This window comes from Pipistrellus hanaki, assembly GCF_964339955.1.
Source record: "Pipistrellus hanaki genome assembly, chromosome: 2".
NCBI lineage: Eukaryota > Metazoa > Chordata > Mammalia > Chiroptera > Vespertilionidae > Pipistrellus > Pipistrellus hanaki.
The window spans coordinates 180,609,335-180,622,180 of record NC_140504.1 but is presented as its reverse complement, the minus strand read 5'-3'; the positions used below and the strand labels follow the sequence as shown (position 1 = coordinate 180,622,180).

At 48.9% G+C, this 12,846-nt stretch overlaps 1 long non-coding RNA gene across 1 annotated transcript; it reads right to left on the bottom strand.

The window, feature by feature from the left end:
• Window positions 1-22: 22 nt before the first annotated feature.
• Window positions 23-8,351, bottom strand: LOC311616641. The gene is made up of 3 exons (XR_014793962.1): window positions 8,011-8,351; window positions 6,387-6,527; window positions 23-2,089 (listed from the first exon to the last, which is right to left on the bottom strand). It is a non-coding gene; the product is annotated as an uncharacterized lncRNA (long non-coding RNA).
• Between the last annotated feature and the right edge of the window lie 4,495 nt (window positions 8,352-12,846).

Below are 12,846 nucleotides of genomic sequence, written 5' to 3'. Positions count from 1 at the left end.
CAAGGACCCCATGTGACAGCACCAGCTCCTCTGACACCTCTTCTCTCCACAGGCCTCCGTGCCTGGCCTCCTGAGGAAGGGGGAGCTGTCAGGTTGAGGTGGGCTCAGAGTTGCTTCCCTGGAGCTCAGCTCATGCCTGAGAGGGGCCTCTGTGTGAACCTAACACTCCACCTAAGGCCTGAGCCTAAGTGGGCGCAATTGAGTATTAGACACAGCTTTGGAAATTCATACCAAAGATAAAGAGCAAAGAGATGGGTTTTGAGGAGACCCTACACCCCCACTCTCCTTGCAGGTCTGCAAGGCAATACGAGGAATGCCAATACCTGCATTGGGGGAAATTTGGTGGTTGTAGTATATCCATAGAGTTTGTACAACCATCACCACTACCAATTCTAGAACATGCTCATCACCTCAAAAAGAAACCCATCGGCAGTCGCTCCCCATTCCCTCCTCCCCAGCCCCTAGTCTATTTTCCAACTCTACAGATTTGCCTATTCTGAACATTTCGTTTTGACTTTTTATACGTTCATTTGAACGTCTCTCTGGGTAAGCCTGGTACAATGTGTATTTTTTCCACACCACCCACAAGTTCTCCGACATCAGCTAGATGTCCTACAATTTCACTCAATTCCGACACTACCTACCTGGAGACGCTTTGGATCCCACAGGTAAAGGGCTCGGTCCTACAAGACTGCCACCCTTGCCCCACTTCAGAGGCCAGTCCCCCAGTCCAGGCTGTCACCTGTGCTCCTGACGGACAATAAATCAGAGGTTCTGACCTCTTCCTTGGACTCAACTGGTTTACTAGAGGGGCTCACAGAAGCCAGAGAAACATTTTACTTATAGATTACTGGTTTATTATAAAAGGATATAACTCAAGAACAGCCCCATGGAGGAGGTGCGTGGGGAAAGGTATGGGGGACGGGCACGAGCTTCCATGCCCTCTCCTGTGCCAGTCTCCCAGCACCTCCATGTGTTCACCTACCCGGGCTCTCCGAACCCCGCCTTTTCCGGGTTTTATGGAGGGTTCGTTACATAGGCACATGAGATTAAGTCATTGGCCACTGGTGAGTGAACTCAATCTCCAGCCCCCCTCCTCTTCGCAGCAGTTGGGGGATGGGTGGGACATAGCAAAAGACACCTTCATCACTCTCACCACTTAGGAAACTACGATACCGTGTTTCCCCGAAAATAAGACATCCTCCGAAAATAAGACCTAGCGCATGGAAAGATAAGACATCCCCTGAAAATAAGACCTAGCGCACCTTTGGGAGAAAAAATTAATATAAGACACTGTCTTATTTTCGGGGAAACAGGGTAACGTTAGCTCTGTGCCTAAATGGGGATGAAGACCAAAGAGATACTTCTTATAAATCACAATGCCATACGTGGACATCCTGTTTCAGTATCCTGACAGTCCTGGATCCTGCCCGGGGCTCTGAGGTCACCTAATGAGGCAATGAGTTCTGAGTGAATGAGGTTCTTGACAAAGCAGAGGTGTCTCCCATTTCCAGGCTGGGGTAGTCTTTGATATTTTGACAATAAGGAGGCTGAAATCTCAGGACACCAAGAGACTCAGAGAGCAGTCAGAAAGAGTTACTCTACCACCCCTGTGTTCTTCATCCAAAGCCACGTCTTACATATTACTACGCTAGGCTCAGCCCCTCATCTATGAGACTATTCCCGAGACTTCTGTTTCAATGCCCAAGCACATCTGGACCCACTCGTGCTTTTTTTTTTTTGTGGGGAGGGGAGATGAAGAGAGGACAAACACAGGATCTTCTGCTAGAATCAGGCACCTGCTTCCAAAGGTGGCAGGTGGCTGCAGTGAGATCCAGGTAGTAACTCAGTTCCTTGTCAGAGGCAGGTGCACTGTGGAGAGCCCTCTGCGGCTTTTAAAGTGACAGCAGCTGGCACAGAGTTTGAACAGGTATCTCACTGGAGCCTTTCAATTGTTTCATGTTTCCATTTGTTGCAAGAATGTGAAATTTACTTTTCTGAGGAAGAGACACAGAACTTGATGTGCCTTATTTGAGAATAATAAAGTCATTTCTCTTCAGTTACTTGTTTTTGTTGTTTCCATCTTTTCCTAAAGAGAAAGAAGAAAAAGCATTAAATGTGTGGAGAATGTTAATGGGCTTCAGGCCTGTGCAGGGGAATCCGACCAGAGATCCTGGAGTCCCAACTGCACTGACATTTGCCTTCTTTGAGTGCTTCCATAAGCAATCCACTGACGAGGAACCCTCATGCCATTCTGGCTGCCCTAGTCACTTTCTTGTTGGACTCTCACAGATCCATCCTGGCCTGGGACCTCACCATAGGGGTATCCTCCTCCCCACCAGCTCCCCACAACTCCTCTTTGCTCCTTCTGGCCACTCATTCACTCACTCTGGGAGGTTAACAGATCTAGTACTGCCCCAGACCAAGCGGCCATCCTCTGTCACCCAAGGGCTGGCGCTCCTCTTCCCCTCCCCAGTCCACTCTACTCAGTGCCAGATCCTGTCACTCCCACAATTCCCATTTCTCCAAGAATAAAATGTAAAGTCCTCACTAAGCTACCTCTCTGACTCCCCCCCCCCTCCCAAACTCACTACCCCTTTCAGCACAGCCTCTCCACCTCTCAAACACTCCATACAAGGTACTCCTGCTGTGTTGGGAAGCATGAGACTTGGAACATTTGTAAGGAGGACATTCTGATAAAAGGGAAGCAGGTAGAAGGCCACCTGTCCTGTTTATTGGAATTTCGACTTAGAGGAGACTTAAGGGAGTGTCCAAGGTGGCATCCCTATTATTCCTTGATCTTTTCAAACAAGTCTGTGTATTTACAGTCCCCTTGGTGTTTACTGGAATCCTCACGCTTAATCCCTTTATGCCCTTGCCTAGAGGACAATGTAAACATGAGTCCTCCCCAAGATTACTTACCCTACTGATTGTATAATAAAAGACTAACAAGGTAGGCAACCAGGGCTGCCTGGTTGCTATAGCCAGGCCGTCCCTTAGCCCTCTCTTTCACAGCAAACCTTGTGTCAGAGTAATCCATTCATCCGTCTCTCAGGGTCTGCTGTCCAGCCCAGGCACTACTGGGCCTGTGTATACTGCCCTGTCTCTTTGGAATGATTGTCCCAGGTTACCTGTGGGGCTCACTCACTTCAGGTTCTCCTCAAATGTTTTCTTTAGGTGAGGAGTTCTCCAAGCACCCTTTAGAAAACAGCACTTTCCAGTCTTCTCCCTTAACTGGTTTCTTCTTCCCAGCACCGATCACCACACGGCATGTTTGTCTGTGTATCATCTGTCAGCCCCTCTAGAATGTGAGTGCTTTGGCTGCAGGAACCTTAGTTATTTTTATCATGTTATTTTCTCATTACCCAGAACGAAGTAGATGCTCAAAAAGTATATCACAAATGGACAAACATAGCACTTAGCCTATCAATTTGTTTGTTCGTTTGTCAAAGTATGGCTGCTAATTATACTTTCCTCATGGTTACTGTGAGGATTAAATAAGAAAATAGAATAAAGTACACAGTCCAGGGATGAGCACATCATTAGGTGCTCAATAAATGATCTTGAAAGGTAATTGAGCATCTGTTGACCACTCACTGTGGCCAGGCTCTGTGGCATGGTGATGCAGTGAACTCATACAGGGCCTTGGATAACAGAGCCAGGGATCTAAATTTAATTCTGCAAACAGTATGGAGCCCTATTGCTTCTGAAGCATGACAGGACCTATGAGAAGATGACTGGAAGTGTATTCAAAAGCAGCAGAGGGAGGAGACCTGTGGGCTGGTGGTAGATGCATTTCCTTCACGCCAGCCTGATTATGGGGGGGCTGGCCAAGGAGCCTGACAGGAGCTGGGGGACACAAATTATCATCTCTATCTACCCCTGCTCAGGAGGGAGATGGTGGCTCTCTGAGTCACTGTCATCCTTCCCTAGGAAATCCACCTGGCCAAGACAGCTCATTCTAGCTGTAAAGGGACCATGGGGGAGGCAAAAGGATGGCACTTTCCACTCAACCCTTTGCTCCATTGTAAATCCTCTACCTGGCACCGCTGGGATGAGCAGCTGAATAAATTCAACAGCGACATTATTCAATACAGTCTCCAAGCAGTCAGAGGGGTCTTTCATGAAACATGAATTCTATCTTGTCAGGTCATTCTATCTTCTCCTTGAAAACCCTTCAGCTGATTCCTATTGTGATGCCAATTAAAGCTAAATTACGGGAGACCTTTGCCCACCACTCCAGTCTCATCTCATGCTACTTTTCCTCACCATGCTCTGGCAGATGTGACGGTATTGGCCAGCTCTTTCCTGGCTCCAGACCTTTGCCCTGGCTGTTCCCCTCTGCCTAGATAGTTCTTTTTCCGGCTCATAGTACCTACCTACTATTGTTCTAAGGATTAAATAAGTTAACATCTTTAGATCATCAGAAAGGCCACAGCTTAAATGTCACCATCTTAGGAAGGTGTTTTCTGAACAACCTACTCAAAGTGGTTCCCCACCTACCGTGTTTCCCCGAAAATAAGACATCCTCCGAAAATAAGACCTAGCGCATGGAAAGATAAAACATCCCCTGAAAATAAGACCTAGCGCAACTTTGGGAGCAAAAATTAATATAAGACACTGTCTTATTTTCGGGGAAACAGGATAGTTACATGGAACTACATTCAACAGAAATTAGATTCTAAAGACAATATTTAAGGCAAAAAACACATTATGAAAAGCATCACTAAAAACCCCTTAGAAAGCTATCATATTGGAGGCAGCACATCACTTTCTGTTTCTCTGACAGGCCAGGCACATTTCCTTATAACCCCAAGCACCCTCACGACCTCTCCCTCACCCCTTCAAGTCTTTGCTCATTGTTCCCTGTGAGGCTTTCCCCGACCATCCTCTTTAAAACTTAACTGTCACACTGACATCCCAGCATTCCTTAATGCCCTAGTACCCTTAATTCTCCCCCCATATATTACCATCTAACATACATTTTATTTAGGATTAAGCTCTTAAAGGCAGAAATTTATTTTGTTCTGGGTCCCCAGTGCCTACATACAGTTGTCCAATAAATAAGGGCTGAATCTTTCAGGTCTCAACTGGGCTCTCTCTCCCTTTTTCTTGGTGAAGCATTTATTGCTTCTCTGAACTTTCATAGCATTCTGCACTCATCCAGTTGATCACAATGTATTATAATTTTTCTCTCTACTTGTCTTCCTGCACATCTATTCACTCAAAAAAGATAGGAGTTTCTCCTACTTGCCAGAGCCATCTGGAGTCTAGGTGTCTTGAATAGACTAGCCTTGGAAGGTGTGTGTGTGTGTGTGTGTGTGTGTGTGTGTATCCTGAATCCCAAGGGATGAGTATCTGGCACCTTCTCAGCCTAGATCCATTGGAGGGCAGACCACGAACTGGAAGGGGCTGTGGTCCCTGCAGGCCACCTCAGCCTTACACCTCGGAAGAGCGCAGGTCCATATACTAGGTGGGAGGCACTGAGGAAGTTTCAACAGCTCTTGCTGCTCTTCACTCAACTGCGTTGACCTTGGCCTAGGAATACCAGTAAGTTACAGGATGCATAGTTAAATCTGAATTTATATAAACGAGTAATTTTTTAGTAAACGTATTCCCACGCAATATTTGGGATACTCTTACACTAAGCCACTGTTGTTTACCTGAAATTCAACTTTAATGGGACGTCCGTTTGCTAAATCTGGCAACCCGATCTACCGTGCAAGTCCCTGCCTCTCTCGAATTTCGTTTTCCCCGTGTGTGGACAAGGAATATTTCTTGAGACTTTTCTCGGGGACTTCTCAGGCGCATCAATCCCCACCCCCAAGGGGCCGTCCCTCTGCTCCCAGGAGTCATTTGCAAGCGTGCTGGTCTTGCTGAGAGAATATGAGCAAGACCCTTCCTCCAAGAGCTCAGGGTAGAAACGATACTCTTAACTACTGCTTCCCGGAACCTCCATCACGGGACCTCCAGCAGCCGGAGACTCCCTCAGCCCTCACGGCGGCGGATTTCCGGTAGCGTGACGTCACTTCCGCGTCCAGCGGCTCCTAGGTTTCGAGTCACAAGCTCTCGCGCCCTCTGCCGGCTCGGAGGAGACTAGCCCTTTGTCAAACAGCGGAAAAGCGGAATCCCTCCGTGAAACGACCGAGACGCAGCTCCCAGCCTCCAGCAGTGGAAAACCGAACCTCCGAGGGCGGGACTCGCGCGGGAGAAGGGTCAGCCCCCGACGCGAGTGGCGTGGGAAGGGGTGGCCTGGCCTCTGCCCGGCTAGAAAGGTCCCAAGCAACACCGGAAGTCGGCTCCTTGCCCACCAGCTACTCCCGCTCCCACTTAACACAGCAGGACACTGAAACAGAAATGGAACTTTCTGTCCTTAAGTGGCTTACCTGGGCCCCTCACTGGTATGGGGCTGCTGACCCGAGACTACTGGTGGCATGTCTTCCATAAGATGCAGCTGACGACCAGCAGAGTGGTCGAGGAGAGCAGGGATGGAATGATGATCGCTGGAGTCTGCAGGCCACCCACCTCTGGCACAGAGACAGGGACCACAGGGTAGGGGTAGAGGACTGCGTCCCTGGGGCAGGCTGTGCCCCTGTCCTCAGCAGCCAAGACTCACACACATCAGGGTCCCAGTGCTGGAGGGGGCATGATGCGGGGCAAGAATATGCTTGGAGGCAAAGATTGGGCGACCTGGGCAAGTGGCCAATAGTCCCCTACCCCCTATATCCCCACCCCAGTGTTTGTCACTTCGAGGATGCTTAATACATAGGAGAGAAGTGACATTAGTAACACCACGTGTTTTACAGGCCTTGTCTTATCCAACCCAGCAAGCTGCCTCTGCTGTTACCATTTATCAGAAGGAGAAGCTGAAGTCCAGAGGCTGGTTTGGATGAGGTTAAAAAGTAAGGGGCATAGACAGGACTTGAACCCAGGTCTGCATTCTACCAGGCCTCATGCTATCCGTATGCTTCCCAACAAGCCTGTCCTGAACACTCACTACGGGTTTGGCATGTGGCCCAGCCCAGTCAGACAACACCTGGCACCTGATAGTCCCTCAGTATTACAATTAATTTGACACTTTTGGTCCCCACAGCAACTCTGCAAGAGAAAATACTATTCCTATTTTTCAGACAAGAAAACAGGCTAATGAGGTGAAGTGTCTTGCCTAAGACCATTTGGCTGATAAGCAGCAAGGCCAAGATTCAAACCCAGGCTAACTCTCTTTCCCCCATATCAGCTAAGGTGCTTAGGTAGCAGAGAAATCCAATACCACTGCCTCGGTTTATTCAGCTGCAGAATGGGAAGGTGTCCTTGATAGAGGAATAAACAGAAGGCCTGTAAGGACTGTCCAATGGAAAGGAGGCCAGTCTTGTCTGGGGGGACGGGGAGGGGGAGAGACAGAGAACAGAGCTCAGACCAGTGAGGACACAAGGGGACACATGTAAAGGAAGAACTCCTAACCCTTATTGTCCAGAATGGGCTGAGCTCCCGACCACCAGGGAGATGGTGGGAGACTACAAGAATCAAATTCTGAGGGTCCTGCTGCTGCTGGGAGCAATGGGGGGCTCTGGGTCTTGTTTGGCAGAATCGCCAGCTTGCTGTGCCTGTCCTCTCCGAAGAAGGGGAGGGAGGCTGAGTGTTCCCGCTCTGAAACAGCCCCCGTGCTCCTAGGAGAATTCACTGGCTCTTCACTTACACCCTCTTGTCCCTTTCTCCATCCTTCATCCCACCCCATGTGTCAGACTCACCAGCCTCCCGGCCTTCTCTCTGGACTCCCTGCCTCCAGCTTTGCCCCGCCCCATACAAATATGACCTTAGCCCATTCCCCACTTAAAACATTTGTCATGGCTCCCTGTTGCTCTCAGATGGCCCCTGCTTTTCTCTCCAGCTTCAGTACTCTTCCCCTCTGCCTCACATTCAACCCTCAGCCACATGACCTCACCTCCAGCCTCCTATCCCTTGCGCATGCTGTTCCCTCCTCCAGAAACACTTGGCCCAACTCTTACTCACCCTGCAGGTCTCAGATTCAGCAGGACCTCCTCCAGCTGGCCCCTCTTCTCGGCGTTTGTGCGACTCCCTTCTTGTCCTAGCCTAGCCCACAGCACATGTGCCATGACTTCCTGGTGACTACATCTGTCATTGCTTATGTAAGTGATTTGTTGGGTGAGTGATTAAGTGAGAGAGTGAGGGAGTGGAGAGCCCGGTGGGGCAGGCTTAGAGGAGCCCTCCTCCCCACAGGTAATGTCACCTTTCCTTCCTATGGGACTTGCCCAAAGTCAACACTTCTCTGGACTGAGCAGGGACAGGGCGGACCCAGGCTGGGCTGAACAAACACAGCCTTCCCCACTTGACAGCCCTAGCCCTTTCCGCTCTGGGCTCTTGGATGCAGCTCAAGGGCTGTTTCTGATTCACCAGCTTCTGTCTTTGAAAACCAGCCAGTGCTGCTCTGCCACGAACTTGCTACATGACCTTGAGGAATTCGCCTCCCTTCTCTGACCTTCAATTTTAGCAAAGGAATAATGATCCCTGCACACATCACAGAATGGTATGGGGATGGGTGGATAAGGAGCATGGGTTTGGGAGTCACAGCCCTGGGTTCAAGTGTGAGCTCAACCACTTAATTGGAAAATTGTCTTAACTCTCCAGACTTAGTGTTCTCATTTGGAACATGGGGATGAAAGTGGTACCTCCTCTCAGACTTGTGAGGATTAAATGATATGACAGCTAACAATTATAATTATGCTAATAATGCCCCAAACAAGGCCTGGTGCCGTTGACTTCAACAAATCATAAGGTATTCGGGGACTTAGAGAGAAAAGACAGCATTTGAAAACATGGGTTCAGATTGGGCTATAGAATTCCAGAGCTGGGAAGGTGCCTTAGGAACCACGTGGTACTGAGACCCCCAGCACCCCCGAGTGGAGATAGACCTTGCCCACGATTCACCTAAACCCACACTATTTGACTGGTAAACTCCTGGGGCAGAGCTGGCTTAGACTGGGAAGTTGGGTATTTGCTTTTGGAGCCAGAAAAGTTTCAAGTGGCTCAGCCCCTCCCTGTCACTCCTGGTTCCTGCCTGCCCAGTTCCTTCCTCAGGACCATCAGGATGAAGGCAAGCTGGCTGAAGAGCTGGCTGAAGAGCTGGCTGAAGTACAGGGGCAAGTGGCACTCTCCACCCCCAACCAGAGTCGTAGCCTTCTCCTGCCTCCTAAGCTCCCCACACCTCTCCCCTTCTGGGTCTGCGATTGGCCAGAGAAGCCCAGGGTTCTAGAATGTGGCAGAAGAAAGGGTCAGGGGTGTAGTTACTGCACCGGAGGGCAGCAGTGGAGAAGTTGCAGGGGGGCTGTGTGCCCATCAGTGGGGTGTTGGGGCCTCAGCTCAAGAGGGCTCAAGGCAGCAGGTGCCCAAGGCCTTCCCTGTGTGTTCTCTTTCTGAAGGGAGGGCAGAGCGAGGCCACAGCCTGGAGCAACCGGTTCCAGCCAACTGCTGCCAGAGTAGCTCCATTCAGAATGGGGGTCAGGACAGGCAGGCTGCTAGGGGGCCCTGAGGCGAAAGTGCCTCATCCTACTAAACTGGCCAGAGGACATTCAGTGACGTGGGAAAATGCTCACAAGGTGTTGGTACCAAGACAACCATGAGAACAAAAGCTGGCACGGAACAACAGCAGTATCCTGGTTTTTGTAAATAAACAGACTCACACGGAAAAAAAAAAAAAAAGGCTGTAAATCTTACCACCAAATCACCAGCAGTGGTCCTGTGAACAGTGGCTAACGGGTCATTTATATTTTGTGTGTCTTGACTATATTTTCCAAAATTTCTACGATGACCATGTTACAAGGAAATACATTTACTTAGGAAATCAAAACATTTTAAACGAACAAGGCTTTTTAAATTTTTTTTTAAAACCTCACCTAAGGTATGTTTGTATTGATTTTTAGAGAGAAAGGGAGAGGCAGAGAGAAACATCCATCATCTGCCTCCTGACCAAGGATTGAACACACAACCTTTTGGTGCATGGGTTGACACTCCAACCAACTGAGCCACCTGGCCAAGGATGAATGAACAAGCCTGCATTGCTACCAATGGAATTGTTGGTAGAAGCCTTGTGCATTTAAACAGATCATAAACAGGAAGTTCTGTTTATGTTTGTGCAGAGCAGACATTCTCAGAAGGACTTCTGGGACCTGGATGAGGGATGCTCAGCTTGACAGTCTTACATTTATTTGAAATTTTAAATAATAATGAGCATATGTTATAATTTTAAAAAGACAACCCTTCAAACAACTTTCCTAATCTTTGCTGACTCACTGGTTCTTCCTGCGCAGAATCTGGCTGGGGTGGTCAGTGGGCTCACCCAGTGGTATCAGCATTTTTTCCCAGCATCTTTAGGGAAGAGCTGTCTCTGGTCCCTAAGACTCCCCAACCCCAACTTGGTTTCATGACGTTAGCTTTGACACTGGTCAGTAACCATTTTCCGAGGCCCTTTCTGCATCCAGCGGGCAGAGCCAGGGGCATGATCCCTGCCTCAAGAGGCTCGTGGTCTAGTGGCTGAATTCTGCTGGATAAGAACCCTTGAGACAGCTTCGGCTTGAGTGGGATGTGAAGTATGAGTATGATTTCGACAGAAGAAAAAGGAGAGCAAGGTCATTCTAGGAGGGAGTGGGGTGGCAGTATTGCAAAAGCAGGGGTATTAACCTGTTAACTGAGCGGGACCTATAAATACGTCAAATGTAAACAATATCGGGAATGGGTAGGACGTATGAATACGTCCTGGAAATATATGTTGCACCCTGAGAGGGACAGTATATATTTTTTGTAATCTTTATTTTTTAATTTTTTTTAATATATTTTATTGATTTTTGTACAGAGAGGAAGGGAGAGAGATAGAGAGTTAGAAACATCAATGAAAGAGTCATTGATCAGCTGCCTTTTGCACACCCCCTACTGGGGATATGCCCGCAACCAAGGTACATGGCCTTGACCGGAATCGAACCCGGAGCCGTTCAGTCCCCAAGCCGACGCTCTATCCATTGAGCCAAACCGGTCCCGGCTATTTTTTGTAATCTTTATAATTGTTTGTAAAATTAATAATTTTTTAATTCGATGTTTCCATTTTTTTGTTGGTATTCTTTTCTATTTTTTTTTTGTTTGTAATTTTGTATTTTCCTTTGTGGTTTATATATAAATAAATGAAAAAAATATATATATATAATTTATTTTAATTAAGTATAAATTAAAAAATAATAATATGAAATTATGTCCTCCGGGCGTGACGTACTGACACGTCCTAGTGAAAGTGTACGCACCCATTACAGGTTGCGTAATTAAAAAGGGAACTCCCCGGTTAACAGACTAAAATATGCTTAACACTCTCCATTTGGGATCTGAATATTCTAACACTAGAGGCCCGGTGCATGGGTGGGGCTCCTCTGGGTGGCCTGCAGGGACCGGGTTAAAACCCCACAGTCCAACACTGCCTACATCTCCTACCTGCCGCTCCCGCTCATCTCACGCCCAATCAGTCCTGAGCGGGAGAGGCTCACATTGCTGCTTGCCAGCTATGAGCCCTGCATCTGACACCCTCCCAAGCTCCCTGGAAACCCTGAACCACAGGATGGAAGATGGAGTTATGTGAAGCAGACCAGAAACAGTGAAATGTGCTCATTTTTGAGAAATAACCATGCCTTGGTGCGCAATGATGATTCAGCACCTTGGCCAGCACCTCATCCCCTCCATGTCCCCCCACCTCCCGCTCCAGCCCCTTGCATTTAAGCCTATGACATGTCCTTTCAACTGACCTCCTAGGGACCGTGACCAGAGCTCGGACCCAGACAGGAGGGAATGCTGCCCAGGTGTGAGCAGTCAGCCTCCCGGAATGGCCTCTCTGGCAGGAGGGAAGGCTGGTCCCGAGCCCCTGGGCCAAGCTCTGTGCAGCTAAGAGACCTTATCTCTCTTGTTTTCTGTCCCTGCTGCCACCCCAGAGAGAAGGATCGAGTTAATGGCCTTGTTAGGTGCTGAGCAGGCCAAACTCTGAGACTAACATTAGACTTACAGGATCCTGAACCATCAGAGCCAGGACCTTGGCTAACAATTACCCAGATCCCTAGCTCCTCCCGCAAAGAGATGGGGAAACTGAGGCCCAGGGGAGAGGGGAACTGATAAGCTTCACATAGTGCCTTCACAAGTCCACCCCTGACCTGGAGACACATGAGGCTTGGCTCTCAACTGAGGCTGAACTGGCAACTGCACAATTCCACAATGTGTGGAGCCTGGGCGCGGCTCCCACTTCGAATCTGGGGATCCCAGTTCTGGGGGCTGCTTCCTGTCACTGATGCAGTCCTCATAGCGGAGATGTCGGGGAGGTCTGGGAAGAGTTTGGCTTTATCTTTGGATGGGCCTGGGTCTGGTTTCCAGCTCTGCTAAATACTGGCTGTGGGTCCCCTGAGTTTCTCCACTCAGACACTGAGATGATGATACCAACTTCATGGGCTTGTCCTAAAAAGTGCCAGGCTGCTGCACCGCACCACTGAGTGTGCATGGCCTGTGTCCACATGCAGGGCTCTGCCTGTCCTGGCCAGGCTGCCTCCCCATCAGAGGTAGAATGCACCTGCTTCTTCACAGCAGACCTGGGGGCCTTCCTGGCCTAGGCAGTCCCACACTCCACATAAGGCACAAGCAGGAAATACAATAAGTGGCCAGATTATTATGATCTCTAAATGCATAATCATCTGGCCACTCAGTGTATATCCTAGATAATAAAAGGCTAATATGCAAATTGTCCCCTCGACCAGGAGTTCGACCAGCAGGCAGGCTGGCCAACTGCCCATGTCCCCTCCCCCTGGCCAG